This window comes from Triticum dicoccoides, chromosome 2A (genome assembly GCF_002162155.2).
Source record: "Triticum dicoccoides isolate Atlit2015 ecotype Zavitan chromosome 2A, WEW_v2.0, whole genome shotgun sequence".
In the NCBI taxonomy this organism is placed as follows: domain Eukaryota; kingdom Viridiplantae; phylum Streptophyta; class Magnoliopsida; order Poales; family Poaceae; genus Triticum; species Triticum dicoccoides.
Genome location: NC_041382.1, coordinates 273,746,250 through 273,757,914, shown reverse-complemented (window position 1 = coordinate 273,757,914; position 11,665 = coordinate 273,746,250). Strand labels below are relative to the sequence as shown.

General features: G+C 46.5%; 1 long non-coding RNA gene across 1 annotated transcript; it reads right to left on the bottom strand.

The window, feature by feature from the left end:
- Window positions 1-5,821: 5,821 nt before the first annotated feature.
- Window positions 5,822-8,145, bottom strand: LOC119354395. The gene is made up of 3 exons (XR_005170843.1): window positions 7,847-8,145; window positions 7,438-7,763; window positions 5,822-7,342 (listed from the first exon to the last, which is right to left on the bottom strand). It is a non-coding gene; the product is annotated as an uncharacterized LOC119354395 (long non-coding RNA).
- Between the last annotated feature and the right edge of the window lie 3,520 nt (window positions 8,146-11,665).

The window sequence follows — 11,665 nt, the reverse complement described above, 5'->3', positions numbered from 1 at the left end:
CCGCCGCGTCACAGATGTAGTAGAGGGGTCCTCCCGTGCCGTGGCAGCCTAGGAAAAATGTCTCCCGAGTAGGCGAGGACTCTCACAGGTGCATGCGCACTATGCTCGATGACCTGATGGGTCGGATCTCCGGATGGATGAAGCTGCATGACGAGATGAATGCCTCATTTGAAAATGCTACCGCGTCATCCGGGGGCTAGGGGAGGACAAGGCAAAGCTCCGCACCGAGCATGACCTACTAAGGGAGAAGATCGACCGAAGAGTGAAGGAGCACGAGGAGACCACTGCCTTGTTGAAGAGGACGGGCGTCATCGTCAAGAAAGTTATGGACGACAATGCCATGCTTCACATGGAGCGCGAAAGGCTGGTGGGGGAATCTGTGGATGCTGCCAAATAGGGTATTGAGGACATGAAAGAGATCATCGCCGCTCACCGTAAGAACTAGTCTCCATGGCATGCAGTGCATCATGTCTGCGTCTTCCTTCTTCTTTTCCCCTTGTGTATTTCAGGTGTTCCACATGTTGCTTTTTTAATTATCTTCCTAAATATGTAAGACAATTAATATCCAATGTCATCGTCCTTATGTATCCATCATTCTTGCTATATGTCGCAGTCGATGCTGTATAGGTCAATCGGATCTTACATCAAGATCCATGCAAAGTTGACTTGTAGATTTTATTTTTTCTCTCTTAAATCTCAGTCGAGTGAGACATAGCCACGCCATTAAACAGGGGCTCGGGCGCCATTGATGGAGATGTTTGGAGAGAGGTGGGCGGTGGATGGAGGTCAAAGGGCTCTCCTCCCGATAAGCATGCGCAAGGGTCTGATTGCACGCCTCGCGTACTCAAATAGATACCCTGCACGACACCTCCTAGTCAATAAAAAAGGGGACGCATGGCGGCACATAAATGGTAAGTAGAACGCCCACGGTTTCAATAATACTTGTGTTTCCAATTGTAACGTGATAGCACTTGTTCCAAAATTACTTTGTTGATTTTTAATGTGTGCGCCTTGCAAAACGGACAAAAAAATTTACCACAACATGTTCGTGCCATGCCATGACACCATGCCAAGTTTCAGGCGAGTTTTGAATTTACGGGAATTTTAAAACCAAGTTTCTTGATGTTTCCGACCGAGCCACGATGCCTAGATATTTGAATTCCATTCCCATTTCTTGCATGGGACCTAGAAATTTGCCCCAGTACACATAAATGATTTTTCAACTAACTTTGGCGCACTAGAGCATGTGCTTGTAGTTCAAATTTGAATTATATGCATTAAATGCCTAGAAACTCAATTAATTTATAAAAATGGCCAAACGAACCCGGAATAATTCCAAAATTTAGCACGAAACTCTTATTGGTCTAACTACCTCTATAAAAAATCAAGGCGGGAGAAGGCAGTGTATGTCGTTTCACACACGGAGGTGACATGTTCCCTCTTGGAACCACGAGCCATCTTGAGAGAAGCTCTGGTTTGCAAGACGCTTATACCAAAGCTTGTCCCAATTAGGCCAAAAAAAATACCACAACATGTTGGTGCCACGTCATGACACCATGCCAATTTTCATGATTTACATGCGTGTTTTGGATTTACAGGAATTAAAAACCAAGTTTCACAATATTTCCGACCGAGCCACGACGCCCAGATGTTTGAATTCCATTCCCATTTCTTGCATGGGACATAGAAATTCACCCAAGGACACACATGTGATTTTTTAACCAACTTTGGTGCACTGGAGCATGTGCTTGTAGTTCAAATTTGAATTATGCACATTAAATGCCCAGAAATTCAATTATTCCAAATTGGGACAAGTTTTGGTATAAGCTTCTTGCAAATTGGAGCTTCTCTAAAAAAAGTGTGTGGCTTCGAGAGGGAACATATCACCTTTGTGTGCGAAACGGCATACGTTGCCCCCCTCTTGATTTTTTTTCAGAGCCAACATAGAACTATATGAGTGTGGTGTTAGAATTTGGAATTATTCCGGGTTCGTTTGGACTTTTCTATGCCATAATTGAGTTTATGGGCATCTAATGTGCATAATTCAAATTTTGACTACAAGCCCATGCCCTATTGCACCAAGGTTGTTGGAAAATCACATGTGCGTCCTTGGGTGAATTTCTAGGTACCATGCAAGAGATGGTAATGAAATTCAAACATCTGGACGTCAAGGCTCGGTTAGGAACATTGAAAAACTTGGTTTTTAAATTCCTGTAAATTCAAAACACGCCTAATAATCATGAAACTTGGCATGGTGTTATTTCTTGAAACCAACATGCTGTGGTAAATTTTTTGGCCGAATTGGGACAAGTTATGGTATAAGCTTATTGCAAACCGGAGCTTCTCTCAAGAAGGCTCATGGTTCCGAGAGGGAACGTGTCACCTTTGTGTGTGAAACGATATACGTTGCCTTCCCCTTTGATTTTTTACAAAGGCAACATAGAAAAATATGAGTGTTGTGTTAAAATTTGGAATTATTCCAGGTTTGTTTGGCCTTTTTATGCATTAATTGAGTTTCTGGGCATTTAATGTGCATAATTCAAATTTGAACTACAAGCACATGCTCCAGTGCACCAATGTTGGTTGAAAAATCACATGTGTGTCCTTGGGTGAACTTCTAGGTACCATGCAAGAAATGAGAATGAAATTCAAACATCTGGGCGTCGTGGCTCGGCCTGAAATATTGAGAAACTTGGTTTCTTCATTACTGTAAATCAAAAACACGCATGAAAATTGGCATGGTGTCATGACATGGCACCAACATGTTGTGTTATTTTTTTGGCCGAATTGGGACAAGATTTGGTATAAGCTTCTTGCAAACCGGAGCTTCTCTCAGGAAGGCTCGTGGTTCCGAGAGGGAACATGTCACCACCGTGTGTGAAATGACATACACTACCTTCTCGCGCCTTAATTTTTTTACAGCGGCAGCTTAGACCAAATAGGAGTTTCGTGCTAAATTTTGGAACTATTCTGGGTTCGTTTGGCCTTTTTATACATATTTTTTACCACAACATGTTGATGCCATGAAATGGCACCATGCCAAGTTTCATGATTTTCAGACATGTTTGGGATTTACAGGAATTTAAAAACCAAGTTTCTCAATGTTTCCGGCCAAGCCACGACACCCGGATGTTTCAGTTTCATTCCCATTCTTGCATGGGACCTATAAATTCACCGAAAGACACACATGTGATTTTCCAACAAACTTTGGTGCACTGGAGCATGTGCTTGTAGTTCAAATTTGAATTATGCACATTAAATGCCTAGGAACTCAATTAATGCATATAAAATGCCAAACGAACCCGGAATAATTCCTAATTTTATCACGACACTCATATAGTTGCATGTTCACTATAGATAAATGTTCTAGCAATTCAAACTCCATCCTTTCCCTCCGTAACACCATTTTGTCTGTCATCGCGGATATATCTATCTCTCCGCCCGCCCCCTGACCCACCAAAAGCCACATTCCACTGATCATCCTTGCTCTTCAAGTTCAAACCTTCACTACCGCTTACTGGCAGTGCCACCTCCTCACTGGCGACCCTTGTTCTTGCAGCGCTGCCTCCTCATCGGCAACCTTTCTTCTTGCTGCGCGACCTCGTCGATATGGTCAGGTAATCCACACCTCACACACACCAACCGCCTCCTTCCCCATCCCGCATGCCCCAACCGACGACGCAACACCTTCCGCCCAAATCACTGACCCCATCCTCCACTTAAGCGCCGCCCACAACCATTTTGCATGCAGTATAACATGGAGCTCAGTAGCATCTGGCAAGAGAAGCAAATCGCGGCCGCACTCATGGACGAGGTCGCGATGGCTGCCATGCGTGACGACTACCAGATCTTCGAGGAGCACCTCGTCTTCAAGGCTACCGTCGACACCGCCACATGGTTGTCTAATTTAAAATACAACTCGTGTTGTTTTCTTGAGGCCAACACTAGTGCCTTCTAGTGATTTGTCCTCTGTAATGTTAATATGCAATATGATATTTTGAAATGTAATGTTCAGTTAACAGTTTGGTCCAACAATTGCTATATTTCATAGTACTGTTCTCAAGCATTCTTGGTTTCGTTAACTATCTTATCTTCTAGTATATGTTCTATTCTGCAATGTCATGCCCAGTTAACTGTTTTGGTTCATTTGTTCTGATGTCTAGTTACTATTTGGTTCAATTCTGAAATTTGATTTTCATTTGTTGTAGGTACAATTTTGTATTGTTATGCATGTGAGAAAATAATCGAGTTTGGCTGTACTCAGTACATATTCTACTGATAGGTTGGCAATTCTCAATTAACCTGATCAAGATCTTCCTTATATGTGTTGCAGGGAAATAATGGGAGGCACTGCAGTTTACCATCAAGGTTTTCTCATGCATGGTCCTTTCGCTAATAGCACATTATTGTGTAGTTGCATGAATCATTTTAATATTTAGGTTTCTTAGAATTTGGTCTTGCACATGTAGGTCCTGCTGTCAGAGGCTTAGACCCACTATATGACCCATTTTGCAAATGGAGAAATGAGATGTCCATGAATATCAGTCAAGTCAAGAAACTCAGAAAGATTGTTAGGATAAAGAAACTTGTGACGAATAATAGCTAGATCTTTGTTTGCACAATGAAGAAGACATCAGCCAACTATAGGATGGTACTAACTCTTTTACCTTGTTTTTACCCCTTGGGCCATTCCAAAATTTATAACAGCGATTTATGCATATCTTTGTTTTCAGTACTTTTCAAAGTAGTTCAACGACGATTACCTCTCAAACCACCTGCATGGTCAAGAGGCGAGGAATGTATTCATTCAACACCCACTGTACAATATTGAAGTCTTCCTGAAGAGGACGAAGGTTGGGCGCGCAATTATCCATTGCTACTAGCCTAAAGTTGCAAGGACATTCAACATCATCGAAGGCTCAATATTCGTCTTCCGCTTCTGCAGTTTCTGTCGGATTTCGGGCTCTGCAAACCCTAGATAGATTCTAACTATGGGGTGTGTGCGAAGAACTTAACCTCCCTAGTCTGCTAACCCATCGATCCCACGGCCTAGCTCAACGAACTAAAAGGAAAGAGGACACATCAGTTTACCCAGGTTCGGGCCACCTTGCGGTGTAAAATCCTACTCCTGCTTTGTGGTGGATTGACCTCGAGGCGGGCTGAGGATGAACTAGTATAATGGAAGAATGACCTCAGGAGGTGTGTTCTTGAGCCAGTGGGGGAGAGGATGATCTCAATGATTTGGATCCCCTGTATGGTGGTGGCTTGGTCCTACTTATAGTGGCTTTGGTCCTCTTCCCCCAAAATAGAGGCGGGAAGGGATCTCACAACGGTCAAATTCGAACGGAGACAAGTAGTACATCTTATCCTGACAAAACTAGTCTTCGACTACAAAAGCCTCTGGTCATGAGGTCGAGGTCGGCTTGTTGATGACCTCCGTCCTACCGTCCTGGCGGTCTTGGTCGTGTTGCATGGGAATGGAAACCTTTGGCTGATTACTCGGGACTCCGCGCTTGTGCTTGCCTCCTTAGCACCAAAGAGGAAACTGTTGTCCTGCGCCCGCTGACACCAGCCTGCCTTGGTCGTCATGGCTCACGTCATCCGAACCTCATGAGGTGAGGCTTGCATAGAAATCTCCGCTCCTCAGGAGCCATCCTGAGGAGGCTGCTCCTTCTGGTGGTCTTGGTGTCGTCCGCCTCACGAGGCTTGGCCCCTCGCGAGGGTCTTGAGTTGTTGGTGCTAAAGATGGGCCATACCAGGACGTCAAAGGAGCCATGTCATGGGCTGCAGGCAGGCAAGTCTGGGTACTCCCATTCCCAGAATGCCAACAGTAGCCCCCGGACCCAAGGCGTGCTCGAACTTGGCTTCGAGGCGAAGCCAAAGGGCAAGTGCGGAGCGCCGCGGGCCCAAATCGCCTGCGACCTCGATCGACGCATGGAGATTGATGTGACGTGTGCGTTTCAGCTTCCCCATGTGGCCTCGGCAACTGTCTCGAGCCAACAAAATGGCCGGCGACTGCCCCTGAGCCTTCATTGCCTTCCCTTCATCCTGCTCTAGATCCCCTTCTCCCTCTGCCCAGAACGACTCCAGATCAGTTGAATCCCTTCTTCGAGCTCGCTACCGATGGCCACCTACAAGGCGAAGTCATCAGCCCCTGTCGCATGCTCAGCTTCTGGGTCCGTGTCGGCCCTGAGCGCGTCCACCATTGCTGAGGAGAAGCACCTTGCCACCGTGCTCCGTCTGACGGTGTGCAGCGGCAATGAGGGAGGAGAGATGATGCTCTGTGTTGGCTCCGCCAAGACGGAAGCCTTGGGTGAAACGTTTTACCCCTTCTTTCTACACAACGTCTTCGCAGGACTCATCCCCCCTTCTCCTATTCCTTCTTCACCATTCTCAACCATTACCGGATCCACACCCTTCACCTTCATCCCAACTCCATCCTCCTCCTATCGATCTTTGCCTTCTATTACAAGGCATTCGAGGGGGTGATGCCCTCCGTCGCGCTTTTCCGTCACTTCTTCAACCTCGGGATGGGCGTCTCCCAGTGCTTCGGGTGCGCCAGCTTCGTCGTGCCTCACGGCAGCAACGCGATCTCGAGGGCCAGGAAGAAGGTGGAGGTCTTCTAGCACAAGTGGATCTTCATGGACGCCAAGCGCTCCCATGCTCGGCTGGAGCTGCCGACCGCCTTCCCGGCGAAGATGGACCGGTGGGCTCACGAGAAGCTCACCGACCCCCGGGCGGAGCGATTGCTGGAGAAGATGACAGTTGACCTGAAGGAGTCCCTAACACTGCGCCTGGCTCCGCTCCTAGCACGCTCGCGCCCCCTGTGGAGCTTAAAGGGTGCCGAAGACAACCTCGGGTTGCACCCGAACGACCTGTCTAACAAGGAGCTGAGCAAGGCCGTGCGCACCTTGCTCGAGAAGGACCAGGGCGGCCCCCAAAAGCCCATCTCCCATTGTACCGCCATGACGACGGGGAGAAGGTGACCGCCGCCATGCCCGTGTTCAACGAGCGGGGGCTCGTACTGCTGAAGCCTTGCCAGCTCCTGAGCTCCCGAGTGCCGGTGTCCTCCAGTGATCTCTCCGGGCAGGAGGGGAATGAGGACTTGGAGGGGACCTTGGAGGGGGTGGGGGAGACCTCTCCCCTGTGGCAGAGTGAGCTCCTCCGCGCCTTCTCTAATGATGACAACACCAACGAGCGCCTGGTCGAGGGGTCACTGCGCTCCACCAGGGTTGCCACGAGGTCTGGGGCACCCCTTTGAAAAGGCTGAAGTAGGGGACCCCGAAGAAGGACATGACTTGGTTGCTTCCCCAGGGCGGCGCCTCCACCCCGCCGCCGGCTGCTGTTGGGGAATGTAGTAATTTCAAAAAAAAATCTACCAACATGCAAGATCATGGTGATGCATACCAACGAAAGGGAAGAATGTCGTCCACGTACCCTGATAGATCGTTAAGCGGAAGCATTATGACAACACGGTTGATGTAGGCTGGAAGAGAGGGGGCATCGGCTCAAGCGCTGCGGTCGGGGACGAGGACGAGTCCAGCAGCTACAAGGACATGATCATGTCGCTCCTAACCAGCACGGGGTTGTTCAACATCAACAACTTCATGCCGGCAGGGTCGTGGATGGGCCAAGATGCGCCGGATGCACCGCCAGTTCAACGGGCTCATCAGGCAGCTGCTGGCGCAGCACGCGGCAATGGCCGAGGAGCGCGCCTGGGAGGAAGGCCGGCTGGACTTCTTGGACAGGCTCCAGTTGGTGGCCTGGAGCAGGCCACGGCGAGGCGGTCAACGCGAGCCGCGAGCAGAGGACGAAATGAGGATGAGCGGCGCGGGATTGGCCGTACCTCTAGGGGCATGCCATAGGTGGTGGAGGCTGTGGGCGGGGCCGTCCGAATCGGGTCGGAGGCGGGGCTGCTCGCAGAATACAGAGCGACTTCGTGCCGGCGCGGTCGTGGCGAGGTGCTTCCATGGCGCCATCCATGGCGTCTCTAGGTTCCTCGCCGATAAGGATTGCTGCCCTGGGTCTGGCCAGCCACCACGGCTGCGCACACTCAAGGAGAGTGGAGTGCATCGTCGGCGCAACATGTTTAGAAGAGGAGGAGGTGCGGCACTGGGTGATAGTGTGGCTGAAGAAGAGGAGGACCAGCGGGGGGTGAGAAAGAGGAGTGGCGATGTGGAATTGTGGATAAGACTGAGAGACACGCGGATGGATGACAAGGAAGAGTGGCACTGGGTCGGTCGGTGCATTTCTTTAATGAATGAAAGGAAATTGGTCTTCTACCAGCTAGATGATACTGGATGCGTGCGTGCTAGCATCAATTATAAATTTTTATTTTTCAAAAGAGCATCGATTATTACTCGCTGTTGTTATTTTTTGTTACATTATATATACGCCTTTTTTTAAATAAGTGTCCTAATTTTAGTACAACTTTGTATTATAGTTATACAAAGTTAAGACACTTATTTTAGGGCAGAGAGTATAATAATTAAAAGTGGGTGAAATATTAGAAAGAAATGTTTCTAAAGGGAAAAGATATTTGAAGCTCACCGGTGCTTGTTGTGCATGAAGATGTTCCTCAAATCAAGATGTCACAGGTGAGATAGGGAGGAGAGACGGAGGGATGACCAATAGAGAGAGTGTGACACGGTGCATCTTGCTCGCGTCCTATTTCGTCCAGCATCGCAGCTGAGAGGGGGGAGCACTACCCTCCGTTGTACCATCTATCCCACGCAGTTACCCTAATCCTGATCCCCATCGAGGCTCGATGATAATGTCCAGGGAAGTGCTCATGTTGACGTGGAGGATGTGCTCCTACTGCTAGCGGCAACGTGTCAACAAAGAGCGGCAAGTATTGTAAGTACTTTACTTTTCGGCAATCATATTTTTGAAGTGGAAAGCATAAATATGAATTAATGTTAATAGGGATTGTGAGATATAGGAATTAATATATAATCTATTTGACATTGTTACAGGTATACGTATGCTGCACAATTACTTTCACATCAAAGGAGTAGCCGATGATCTACCGGATAGATAAATGTTTAGATTTTTGCAATTATCTTTACACAGGGTTGTTAAATAACAACTTATTATACATAATTCAATTTCTTTATAGAGAGTTGAAGAAGTAGGTTTTATTTGTAGACAAATAGATCACAAGCTTTTGAGCATCACAAGCTTTTGGAATACAATAAGATCTTCATAAAGTGGATTCTTATGAGTCTTACAACCAATTTAATTGGAAAATCTCATTATTCATCATGACAGGTAAACTATCAAATACCACATGGACACTTGGATTATTTTATACCCGTTGCAACGCACGAGCATTTTTGCTAGTATAAACTCATAATACCGATCGTCACAGAACTTTAAGCGTGCGGACCCTACGGGTTCAAGGACTATGTAGACATGACCGAGACATGTTTCCGGTCAATAACCAATAGTCGAACCTGGATGGTCATATTGGTTCCTACATATTCTACGAAGATCTTTATCGGTCAAACCGCACAACAATATACGTTGTTCCCTTTGTCATCGGTATGTTACTTGCCCGAGATTCGATTGTCGGTATCCCAATACCTAGCTCAATCTCGTTACCGGCAATTATCTTTACTCGTTCCATAATGCAACATCCCGCAACTAACTCATTAGTCACATTGCTTGCAAGGCTTATAGTGATGTGCATTACCGAGAGGGCTCTGTAATAGCCCCAAAATTGGGTTATCAATTTTGGTGTTGTTATTCCTTACTGGCACTCATTTTTCAAAAAAAAAATCTCCTGAGCTTGCTGGATGACTCTGACAATTCTTGTCATTTTCAACCTTTCCAAAAACCTTGCTCATGTATTTGTCAGTGGGCAAGCCCTCATTTGGTTCATCTCAACCCTCTCAAACCCTAATCCCAAATTTTTGGAATTTGGATATGCCCTTTGTGCATACAAAGGAGCCATCATTTTCCTTGATCTGTTCATCCTCCCAATTGTTCCCAGAGATTCTCCTATCTTTCTGATCCTTGGATGTGCAAAAATATTGCTAAGTCCTATGCAATATTTTTGAATTGTGATTTATTCCTTTTCTTGCCTTTCTGAGGAATAAAATCCAAAGGCATAACTAGCCATCTCCTAAGTTCATGAGAATTGGTGGAGTTGATGCTTATGCCTAATCCAAGCTCTGGCAAATGTTTTGGCCATAATTAAATAAGGAAAATTTCCTTTTCTTATTCAATGCCAAAATTGCATTTATGCCACTTTCTAAAGGAACTACCATTTTTATAGCATAGAAAATTCCCACATAAATTGTGGATCTTTCCCTTGCTATATAATCACTAGTTCCATCCTTATCTCATGTTCCACAAATCAAAAATGGAGCACATGATCCAATGCAAGTTTCCGCCTTCTCTGAAATTTTGCAAAGGAAGTGCTTTATTCCTAATTCCAAATGAGCTGCAATTTGGAAGGGTGATTAACATGGATAAATAACCCATGGATTCGAAATATGAGCTCAATCCATTCATCCTAGCTCACTGTGCAATTTCTTCAAAGTTCCTGACCAGAACACAACTTTGTGAAGGAAGTACCTTCATAGAGTTTCCAAATGGGATGAAACTTTTCGATCCTCTCAGGTATCTCAAATCATTAGCCTCCACCCAAATTCAGTTCATTTCATTGAACTATGTGAGCACAGGAGCAATTCTTGGTTTCTGTCAAAACTTTCAGTTTGTGAAGCAAGTATATTGTGTCTTGCTCCATTATGGCTGAAACTTTTTCCAAACCTTCTCTTATCCATATGATCCATATCCCCAAATTTTTGGCTCATTTCAATTAGCCATTTGCCTTGAGGAAGTTTCTCAAGTTTCAGGACAGAGGACATGTTTGTGAAACAAGTACCATGTTGGCAAGTCCATTTGGTATGAAAATTTTACAGCATCATGGTATGACCAAATCATCAAGCTTTGCCAAGTTTTAGCTCAATCCATCACACCTAGGGAGTGCTTCTTCTTGATTTAGTTTCTGGGTCAGATTTGGTAGTTGTACATCAACTATGGTAAATAGTTGTCCATTTTACCTCATAATTTCCAGGACCTTAGTCCTTTCTACCATAAGCCTCTCAGACATCAATTTTACCTTTTACCCTCTCTGGTTTAATCTCTAGAGTGTGGCCAAGTTTGCAACAACAAACTTGTGAAGCTTGGTTTACTCAGCTCCATTTGGCTCTGCCCGATCCTTTACCGTAGTAACACTCTCTCTTCGAAGGACTACGCGGTAGACATGAGGTGGCATCAGTAAAAAAACCGGAGCACGCCTTGACCATGGTGACCACGGCTGTAACCAGCCCAAAATGGTGGTCTAGCTACTGTTCTCGTCGGCATCGCTGCTCCGACCGGCTCTGGCCTCGCCGTTAATGTCCTACAGCTCCCCCTCAACGTCTTCTTCTCCCTGGACCTCTGGCCTCCTTCGTTTTCTTCTCCGGTGAGCCGTGCCAACGATCGAAACAGTGCGCTCTTGTGCATCGTCTCCTTCCTCCCCGGTGTCCCCTTCCTCCTCTTGTCCTCGAGCTCTGCTCGTCTCCGTGAGCCTCTCCACCGCGTCTGCTTCCCCCTCGTCGGCTTCCTGCGTCTCCCCATGATCGCTGGGCACAACAGAGCCTCGGTCGGACGCGCT